Source organism: Ictalurus furcatus, chromosome 11 (genome assembly GCF_023375685.1).
Source record: "Ictalurus furcatus strain D&B chromosome 11, Billie_1.0, whole genome shotgun sequence".
Classification (NCBI taxonomy): Eukaryota; Metazoa; Chordata; class Actinopteri; order Siluriformes; family Ictaluridae; genus Ictalurus; species Ictalurus furcatus.
In genome coordinates, this window is record NC_071265.1 from 13,616,020 (window position 1) to 13,627,270 (window position 11,251).

Genomic DNA, 11,251 nt, shown 5'->3' on the forward strand with positions numbered 1-11,251 from the left:
ATGGAGAGAGGTAGCCCTCAAGTGCCTCCGCCACCTTTGGCACAGCTAAATAGCTGTGCAGTTCATTCCCCATGATGGCAAATAATCTGGCGTCGCAGGGTTATAAATAGGGCTAGTGTATGGTTTTCCCTAGAAGTGTGATATTTCGTCATGCACTTTTGGAAAAAAGGGGAGTGTTCTGGTGATGAGAGGGACATTTATTTTCACTGGGGAGATCCAGCCTTATCCAGCCTGCTACAAGCCACTTCCTCTTCCTCAGGCTAGTCTAGATTTAGTTCTAGTTTTAGTTCTTTTAGTTTTTCAATTGCCTTAGTAATCAAGCAGCTCTTTATATGCTTGAGAGCTGCTCTCTGTTTTTGGCTCCTCAGAGTAGGAGAAGGTTTTTTTTTGTCTTTCCATAGCGGAAGGAGGAGTCGTGGTGCGAGCTCCAAAATCTGGTGGAGAGCCAGACCCGGAATACAGAACAAGAGCTATAGCAGCGCTCATCTCCAGCTCCTCTTCCAGATCCATACGAGATCCACAGGACCTGAGCCGGCTGGCTGCTTCGGCAGCGGCCAGCCCAGCCCGCAAGGCTCTGAAACCCAACTCCCTTCGGTCGAGAAGAGAGCAAGCCACAAGCTGGAGCTGCCTGATTGTAAGGTTTTCACAATGCACACAGTCAGACCTCTTGAGTGCTGCCCTGGCATCCCTAGAGACTTCAGACAGAAAGTGTGTCCATCCCCCCCGTCATGATACGGGAGCCAGGCATGACACACTTCCTGAATTCTCTCTCACTCATACTTTTCTCTCTCTTTTTTTAAATGGAAAGAAAAGTAAAGAGATTTTTCTTTCTTTTTTTGAAAATATAGAGAGGAAATGAAAAGTCTTTCTCTGAGCATTACACAAACCACTGGCATGCAGTCTCACTGAAGATGATAAGGCTGACTGTGCAGTTCACAGGTGCCTTTTTTTCATATCACACAATGCACTTAATTGCCACATCACCTGATCACGGCAGGCCTTTAAATAGGTTTGATGTTACACGAGCTTCAGATACCGGCCACACACGAGGGTGCTTTCCACAGCATGAAGCTCACGCAATGTTGAGTTCCCTTTGAAAGGGAGCCATGTGCATCGCTTATACCTATAATGGGTTACACTAACAAAGATTAATTAAAACAACAGCAGATGAGGACAGAAACATTCTATGCTAAAAACAAACGAACAATAGGAACCATCACAGACGTTTTAATCGTTTCCACTAAAAATACCATTAAAAAGCATCAGCTAACCATTAAAACAATTACTATTACCGTTATTGGTCCTTATTGGTATCTACAGTGGTGCGTGAAAGTTTGTTAACCCTTTATAATTTTGTATATTTCTCCATAAATATGACCTAAAACATCAGATTTGCACTAAAAGTAGATAAAGAGAACCCAATTTAAAAAATGAGACAAAAATAATGTACTTAGTAATTTATTAATTGAGGAAAATGATCGACAATTACATATCTGTGAGTGGCAAAAGTATGTGAAGCTTTGTTTTCAGTATCTGGTATATCTCCTGTGCAGCAATAAATAAACATTAACTAAACATTTCCGATAAGTGTTGATCAGTCCTGCACATTGTCTTGGTGGAATTTTAGACCGTTCCTCAATACAGAACAGCTTCAAATCTGTGATGTGGGTGGGTTTCCTCACATGAACTGCTTGCTTCAGGTTCTTCCACAACATTTCTATGACCCAATTTCTCTCGAGATTCAGTCCATGAACAGATGTGACATTTTCCTTTATAATTTGCTGGTATAATTCGGAATTCATTGTACCATCAATGAGATGCAAGCTGTCCTGGCCCAGATGCAGCAAAACAGGCCCAAACCATGATACTACCACCACCATGTTTCACAGATGAGATAAGGTTCTTATGCTGGAATGCAGTGTTTTCCTTTCTCCAAACATAACACATCATTTAAACCAAAAATTCTATATTGGTCTCATCTGTCCACAAAACATTTTTCCAATAGGCTTCTGGCCTGACCGCATGACTGTTAGCAAACTGCGTAAGGGCAGCAATGTTCTTTTTGTAGAGTAGTGACTTTCTCCTTGCAACCCGGCAATGCACGCCATTGTTGTTCAGTGTTCTCCTAATGATAGCCTCATGAACATTTTTTCTCATGAAAGTTTTTTACTGGCCAATGCTTGGCGATGTAGCATGCAGTGGAGAATTACGCACCCCGGGGCTTTTTCCTTCAGTAGGCTGTTAAATACCTTGTTTTTGAACATCAATGCTGCAGTCCCATCATTGCAGCATGCAAGAATATTCTTGTAGGGCAGATTGTTGGATGAGAGATAAGAGTCCATAGTTATAAAAATATCTTGGTCTGTTGTTGGTGTGGCTAGATTGGTAGACATAAGAATGTCTTGTTTCAAGTAATCACTGTCAATATATTACACATAAACGATGAGCAAAGATTCATCTGACACTGTAGTTTCATCCAACTGAATGGCAAAGGGAACATTCCTAAGTTTCTCGTGCAGCTGGTTTTGACAATCTCCAGCCATTTTATCAAATCTGTCTTTGACAGTGTTGTCAGTGAGTGGGATGGTTCTCACTTTATCCACCACCTGTGGGACACACAGCCTCTCTATAATTTTCAGGCAGGGTTTGATTAGCTGCTCTCCCAAATTGTGCAGCTTTTTAGCCTTGGAATTAATAGCGAACACTCAAATAATGCCTCCGTGGGTCTGTGTAAATCACTGCCTGATCTTTCAAATGTTTTTATGATGTCTGTAGATCTTTTTGATAGTTCCAACTGCTTCTTCATCTCAAAAAAATCCTGACCTTCACCAATAGTCTCATGGTGTTTTGCTTCCTGGTGTTGTTGCATTTTGCTTGTCTTCATGCTGTTGTTACCTAGCTTCTTGCCACAAATGGCACCTTCTGGCCAAGTCCTGTCCTGTCCTTCTGTAAAACTGAAGTTAAGATAACTCTTCAGATATAGCCTTACTTTCTTTGGTTTACTTTATTATGAGATATAGCCTTTCTTTCTTTACTTTAACTTTATGTTTCTTAGACTTGTTGTTTTATTCATAAAATAATGATGCTCTGACTGCAGGAAAAACAAGCTGCTAGCTGAAACTGATTGAGTGCGGGTCATTGACGTTATTATTATTTAGATTGGCCTTGGCATTGGAAGCATACGATTTTTTAGTAACATTTCAAAATGTATTAATTAATTAAATTAAATCATAGTGGAACTTTGGGCATGTTTGACCAAAAAGCAAATGAGATCACGTCCTCCCCCTACGAACTCTGGTGCCCCTTTAAGGGGGGCGCGGACCCCAGGTTGGGAACCACTGTTTTGATTGATTTGAAGTGTTGATTTGATTGAACAGGACTGGCAGTAATCAGGCCTGGTTGCGTCTACTCCAGCTGAATCCCATTATGAATGCAGTTTCATAGATTTGGGGAATTAGTAACTAGGGGCAAATACATTTTCACACAGGCCCAGTTGGTATTGGATAACTTTTTGCTTAAATAAATAACATTACCATTTATAAACTATATTTTGCCTTTGTTGCCTTTGTTTTATCTTAGATTTTGTTTTAATTTCTGAAACAATTTAGTATGAGATATACACAAAAACAGAAGAAATCAGGATGGGGGCAAGTACATTTTCACAGCACTGTACATGATTTACACAGAAGTAAGTCATGTGACTTACACAAGTAACCATGTGAATATCTGATTAAACCCCATAACTTTAAATGGTCCTTGGTACACACTTTTACTAAATGCTTTACTTTGTCTATAAACCTTTTACCAATATAGTACAGAAAACATTTGCCAAGCTCATTTTTTGTGCTGATAGATACCAGAACTGAAATCAAGGAATGCACCTTCTGAAAACATTTCATTGTATCACTATTAAGTATGGTCTCTAAACAAGTTGTTGTTTATAACTTTACAGACAAATATAATATGGTGAACAAGAACCTTCCTGGGTGTGATCAGAACCCAGAAGACCACCTGGTTAACATTAACGTTGGTGGTCTGAAGCATAGTTTCCCTTCTAGCACACTACAGAGGTTTCCAGACACACGGCTGTGTCGCCTTCTGTCCTGTGACACAGCGGAAGCCATTTTACAGGTTTGCGATGACTATGACATTCAAGAGAAGGAATTTTACTTTGACCAAAACCCTAATCTCTTTCATTATGTCTTCCATTTCTATCAAACTGGAAAACTGCACATCATGGAAGAGCTGTGCATCTTCTCCTTCTGCCAGGAGATTGAGTACTGGGGCATAAATGAGTTCTTCTTGGATAGTTGCTGTAGTTATCTCTACCATGATCGCAGGTTAGAGAGCCATCATAAGTCCTGGGATGAGGAAAGTAATGTAAGCAGTGTGGACACTTCTGTGGATGAGATATCTGATCTTCAAGGATATCCAAGATTTCCAGGACATCCGTTTTGGTAATATATGTAAATGCCTGTGGTTGACTTTGGAAAATCCAGGATATTCCATTCCAAGCAAGCTCTTCAGTTTGGTTTCCATTATTGTTGTGCTAATGTCAATTGCCACCATGTGCATCAACAGTATCCCAGAGTACCAGATTTATGATGATAATGGTCAGCTAATTGAGGATCCAACCAAGTAAGCTTTGCAGATTGTTTGCATCTGCTGGTTCACTTTTGAATGGTATGCTTCTTGCACCAAACCGTCGGAAGTTTTTCCTTCATGATTGACATTGTTTCAGTGGTGCCTATCTACATCACCCCCATTTTTGACCTGCTTGCTGGTAGTGAATCAGAGCTGGAAAACATTGGAAAAATAGTTCAGGTTCTTAGACTCATGAGGATCTTCAGGGTGCTGAAGTGGGCCAGACACTCAACAGGCCTGAGGTCATTAGGTGCTACATTACGGGTAAGATAATTTTGTTAATGAATCATACTAAGCTTTCTAAACACAAAATAAAATGATATCAGGTTGGAAATGTCTTGACATCCATATCCAACTACTATTATTATATATCCAAAGTTATATACACCAAATGGCCATTTTATTAGGTACACCTGATTTGTAGCTGGTCACAGGCCATTTTATAAGATAAACCTACCTGTATCCTGTACACTTGTTGGCCACTCTATTAGACAAACCTGCCATGTTGAGTTATGTTGTAGATGTACAATTATAAACAGTAACATCTCTATTTCCATGCAAAATTTATTAGCTACCCTCTACCATTCACAGGGATAAGTATCTCACCATAGCACTTCTCTTGACTAGATATTTATGGTTGGGAGACTACTCACAACCCAGCAATGAGGTTTTTAAAAATCCAAACAATGTTGCTGTGCCTGATGTTATACCAGAGCAACTTTTGTGTATTGTCAGTTGGAATATATTTGTATAATAGATGCACTGATTCAATGACACTCCCATGTCGCTATCAATTCTTTGCTTAGAATTGTTCAGTATTTACAGGTCAGTTATAAAGAACTGGGCAATTAACTCAAAATCTCAAAATAAACTCCCATATTGATGACAGCATGTTATTTTAATTAAGAAGAGAAAATATTTACTGTGTATTACATATGGCACAGTTAGATTTCCAAGTATCTCAGGAATCTCAGATTATGTCTTCAGATCTCCATCAGCCCTTTCAGCCTGTTTTACAATTACTTCTATTAACTTTACTCTTAGTTCTGTGCTGCTATGAGCTAGAAAGTGTGGTTTACCCAGAGTTCAGGCGCCTGGAGAGTCTGAATGAACACACATACTGACACACATGAATGGTCACAGAGCCTTCCAGTTTCTCATGCAAAACAAGAGTATTTATACACATAGATAAGAAGCAGTGTGTGGACGGTTTCTACTAGTGCAGGTGCCAGACAGACAGACAAAACAGGAGCACACAGGGTCATACTACAAAATAAGTCTACATGTGTCAGCTATATTAAAGATGGCAGTTGATCAGCTTATTTAAAGAGGTAATTAAATGAATACATTCATTATAGGTATTTGATAGCAGTTCATAAGGGAGAACATGATAAAAGAGAATTTCCTTTCAGGCACCATTTGCCATTCACCATTTGTAAGGAGGAGCAATTGTGTATTTCCATTGCTACAGATAAACAAATAAATACTGGAATTTAAATAGCATTAACATGCTGGTAGTATTTGTGATTACTTCTATCAATCTTTCAAGCTCTTAGCTAGTGAAGTTCTATTTAATGTGATGTTCCTTATTTAATAAAAGTTATGTCATACATTTCACCTTCTTTCCTGCTTCATGGCTATCCTTTTAGCACAGTTACAGAGAGGTGGGCATCCTTCTACTGTACCTGGCTGTAGGTGTATCTGTCTTCTCTGGTGTGGCTTACACTGCAGAGTATGAGGAGGATGTTGGTTTGGACACCATTCCTGCTTGCTGGTGGTGGGGTTGTTCACTGTTGGCTATGGGGATGTTGTGCCTGTCACAGTGGCTGGAAAGTTAGCAGCTTCGGGATGTATCTTGGGTGGCACATTAGTAGTGGCCTTACCCATTACCATCATCTTCAACAAGTTCTCGCATTTCTACTGCAAACAGAAGGCTCTGGAGGCTTCAGTGAGAAACAACAACAAGAAGGGACATGAACGAGAGAAGGAAGAAGGATCTGAAGGTGATAGCCACTGTTTGGAGGATGAGGAAAAGGAAGAGGAAAAAGATGGGGAGAATGAAAGAGGGGTTGTAAATTACAGATATGTACATAATCTGCTTTCAGCATCTTCTACACAGTATGAGATGAGTGATCCATTTGCAAGAGGAAAAGAACTTGATCATCTCTGAGACTTGCTTGTCCATTATCTCCAATAGTACAAAAGCCAAGACAGTATATAACTCTGGTTCATACCCTTAATCATACATGAACATATATAATTCTCCTTTTGTTAATTTGTATGTATGTATATTCAATTTGGTTCAATTCAATTAAATTTTATTTGTATGCCACTTTCAACAATGGACAGAAAGCAGCTTTATAGAAATATATAAATACTGGATATAAAATTCTGGATAATAAATTTATAAATTGATCCCTATATGTGGGCCAATCAATAATTGCGAGTACAATTGGAATGTCACAAAAAAAAAGAAATATTAAATTTCTAGAAATTTCTAGAATTTTCTAGAATTTCTCTCATCTGAGAGAAATTTAATATTTCTTTCTTTCTTTTTTTTTTTTTTGCATTGGGTTTCACAAATCCAGTGCATGGTAAACATACAGCATTTTCCTTACATTTTTAATGAATAAATATAAGTTAACCAAATAATTTGTCAGCTCTGTTACAGAAATGTTATGAAATATGCAGACTTAAAAACCAGGATCAAACTTTTTAACCTATAAAATTAAGCAATTATGGAAGAGAAATAGCACATCAAGTTTCATGATATATGAATATTTTTTTTAAATCAACATAGATAATATAATTTTTTTTCTTTACATTAAATTGTAAAATGAAGTGGTTAGTAGGATTATCATGATATCATAAACATATCTTACGATACTATACCTGCTGAAGTATCATGATACCAAGTAGTATCACGATACCATGCAATATTGTGTTAATTCATCGTTCAAATCTACAAAATGAATCAAATTTACAGAAATACATAGATATAAATGAAAACAGACAAACCGAATTTACCTCTGAATACTTTATTAATGAGAATGAATAACTGGCTATTTGAAAATTTCAAGAACAATCATAATTGGCAAGCAACTAATTCAATGTGCCACTAATTTTAATATATTATTCCCTAGGGAAATGAAGTCATGCAAATGGAAAGTGTCCTCTGAGAACTAAAACTGAACACATCATTAGGAATAAATAACTGAATTTGTAAACAAACTCCAAAAAAAATCATAAAATTGGGAACGTTAGCTCGCTTACTAGCAAACACAGCTAATTGTTGTATTTACACATAGCGGTTAGCGTAATGTTTGCTTGCTTATTAGCAAACACGGCTAATTTTACCATTTACACACAGGGGCTAGCATAATGTTAGTTCGCTTCAGCTAATTTAAGTATTTGCACACAGCGTTTAGCATAACATTAGCTTAATTTGGCTTATTTGAGTATATACACAGTGGTTAGCGTACCATTAGCTCATCTGAAACCAATATAGAAGAAAATGCTTCTGTTTTGCAAGCTTTACAAATTTAATACAAAATGTTTGGTTACAAAAATATTATCAGCAATAATGTGTGTGAAAGGTAAAATTTTACAGAATATTTACACTAATTTGAAAATTTCTTTGTATTTGGTATATCTCCCATTTGCTTTAATGACAGTTTGCACTTGAGCTGGCATGGACTCCAGAAGGCTGTATAAAACCTGATGGTTCATGTTAGAGCAAAACCATTGGAGTGTCATCTGAACCCATTCTTTAGTGGAAGAGATAAAGCTCATGGAATATCTGACCTTTTGTACAAAGGCGTTACAAATGTCACGGTGAACATTTATTTTTCTTTGATTTAATTTTTAGTTTTATGTTTATTTCCATAAATAAATAAATAAATAAATAAATAAATAAATAAATAAATAAATGAAAAAGAAAGAAAAATAGAGAATTTCAATATGGTCTCAGGCATTTGGCCAATGTATCTTTTTGAATTATGCCCAAAATGTTCTACTTTGGTCTAATCAACCACAACAAATAGTGTCACATGACTTTGTCATTAAACCATAAAAAACAATATGAGCTCAAAGTGCACAGTTTGAGGGTATGTACATCCAAATCTGGTTAAAGTTGCAGGAATTACACACTTTTTATATGTTGTCTACCCATTTTTAAGGGAAGAAAAATAACTGGATAATTGACTGCTCAATTGGCCTGGTGTGTTATTCCCTCATGATTTCACTTTCAAGTAAGCAAATAAAATGTCTATATTTGATTTGAAATGTGACATTTGCTTTTGGAATCTGTTGCTATTAACGCTCAATATGAAGTCCAAAGAGCTGTCATTACCATTCAAGCAAGCCATCATTAGGCTGAAAAATCAAATCAAAACAGACCCATCAGAGAGATAGCAAAAACATTAGATCTGGTGGAATAAACTATTTAGTTCATTCCTAAAAGTAAAGAATGCACTGATGAGCTCAGAACACCAAAAGCCCTGGAAGACCATGGAAAATATATATACCACAAATATGATGTATGACAGAAGAATTCTTTCTGTGGTGAATAAAAACCCCTTCACAACAGTGTCAACAATGGCTTTACTTCAAGACGTAAATGGTAAAACTCAAAATAATGAAGACCTGATTAGAGTTTGCCCAAAAAACAAAACAAAAAAAACAAAAAACAAAAAAACCCCAAAAAGCCCATGCAGTTCTGTGTTTATTACTTTTGATATAGTGTATGTTGTTATTCATTACTCCGTATAATTTACAACCCCAATTCCCAAAAAGTTGGGACAGTATGGAAAATGCTAATAAAAACAAAGGGGGGTCTTTTTTAAATGCACTTTGACTTTTATTTAAACAAAAATCTTATAAAGACAGGGTATTTGAGGTTTTTACCTAATAAACTGCATAGTTTTTTGAAGATAAACGTTTATTTTGAAATTGATGCATGCAGCACGTTCTAAAAAAATTGGGACAGGTCCAATTTAGGACTAATACGCGATATGACAAGTTGAAATAAGAAGGTGATGTGAAACAGGTGAGGCAATCGTCTAATCATAGTATATAAGGATCGACCAAAAAAGGCCTAGTCCTTCAAGAGCAAGGATGGGTCGAGGCTCTCCAATCTGCCAACAAATGCAACATTCTGCCTGGATTACAAACATATGGTTGCGTAAGCAGAGAGTGCGGGTGCTAGTATGGCCTGCCTACAGTCCTGGCCTGTCTCTTGAGAGACATTGAGAATGTGTGGCACATTATGAAGCCCAAAATAAGGTAACGAAGGCCCCGTACAGTTACAGAAGAAATTCATAATGGATAAATGGGGCAAAATTCTGATGGCTGAACTTAACCAACTGGTGTTCAGTTGTCCAAACGCTTAATAAATGTTATTAAAATAAAAGGTGATGTTTCACAGTGGTAAACAGTCGACTGTCCCAACTTTTTTGGAGTGTGTTGCTGTCATCAGATTTGAAATTCAATTAAATTCAATTTTATTTGTATAGTGCTTTTAACAATGGACATTGTCTCAAAGCAGCTTTACAGAAATATAAACACAGGATACAGATTTTAAGCATGTGAATTTATCCCTATTGAGCAAGCCGGTGGTGAGGGTGGCACGCTATCTTTAGAGGAACCTGACTGAAAAGGGAACCCATCCTCATATGGGTAGTGTGAAAATAATGTAATTATGGTTTTTATATGAAGTTTTTTTTTGTTGAACTAATCCACTGTTCACTAAAGGAGACTTGAGTGCAAAATTGTATGTGGTAATTGCAGTCCTAAGGCCAAAGCATCAACCGTAGTCCCAGCAAACACTGTGAAAATGTCCATGTGAAATTGAGGTCCAAAACTTCAAGCGAGAACATCCTCAGCAATCTCCGGGCTGCACTGCTTGGAGTCGTCCTCAGTGGCAGAATGTAGCCTCCAATTGATGAGAGCTCTACCCAAAGCTAGGGATCAGGCAGGTCCGGAGAGGAGAAAGGGTCAGGATCAATGGCATGTCCATAATATCATGTGTAGCTTGACAGAAGGAGATAGGGAGAGGGAGGTAAAGAGAGGGAGAGATTGTTAGGTATGCTTATTATCCTATAATGGATAAGACTGTGTACTTTGCATAAAAGCAAGTCTATTCATGGTAAGCTTGAGTAAACAAATATGTTTTCAGCCTAGACTTAAACACTGAGACTGTGTCTGAGTCCCGAACACTAATTGGAAGAATGTTCCATAACTGTGGGGCTTTGTAAGAGAAAGCTCTTCCCCCTGCTGTAGCCTTCACTATTCGAGATACCAACAAATAGCCTGCATCATTTGATTTAAGTAGGCGTGGCGGATTATAAAAGACCAAAAGTTCAATAGTAGTATTTTATAATCATTGCGAAATTTCACTGGGAGCCAGTGCAGTGTGGATAAGATTGGGGTGATGTGGTCATACTTTCTGGTTTAAGTAAGGACTCTTGCAGCTGCATTCTGGACTAACTGGAGTTGTTGATGCACCTACTGGAACATCTGGACAGTAAGGCATTACAATAATCCAGCCTAGAGGTGACAAAAGCATGAACTAATTTTTCTGCATCGTGCATTGACATTATATTTCTTA

At 37.6% G+C, this 11,251-nt stretch overlaps 1 pseudogene; it reads left to right on the forward strand.

The window, feature by feature from the left end:
* Positions 1 to 3,963: 3,963 nt before the first annotated feature.
* On the forward strand, positions 3,964 to 7,484 carry LOC128615028 (potassium voltage-gated channel subfamily S member 2-like; annotated as a pseudogene).
* Positions 7,485 to 11,251: the final 3,767 nt, after the last annotated feature.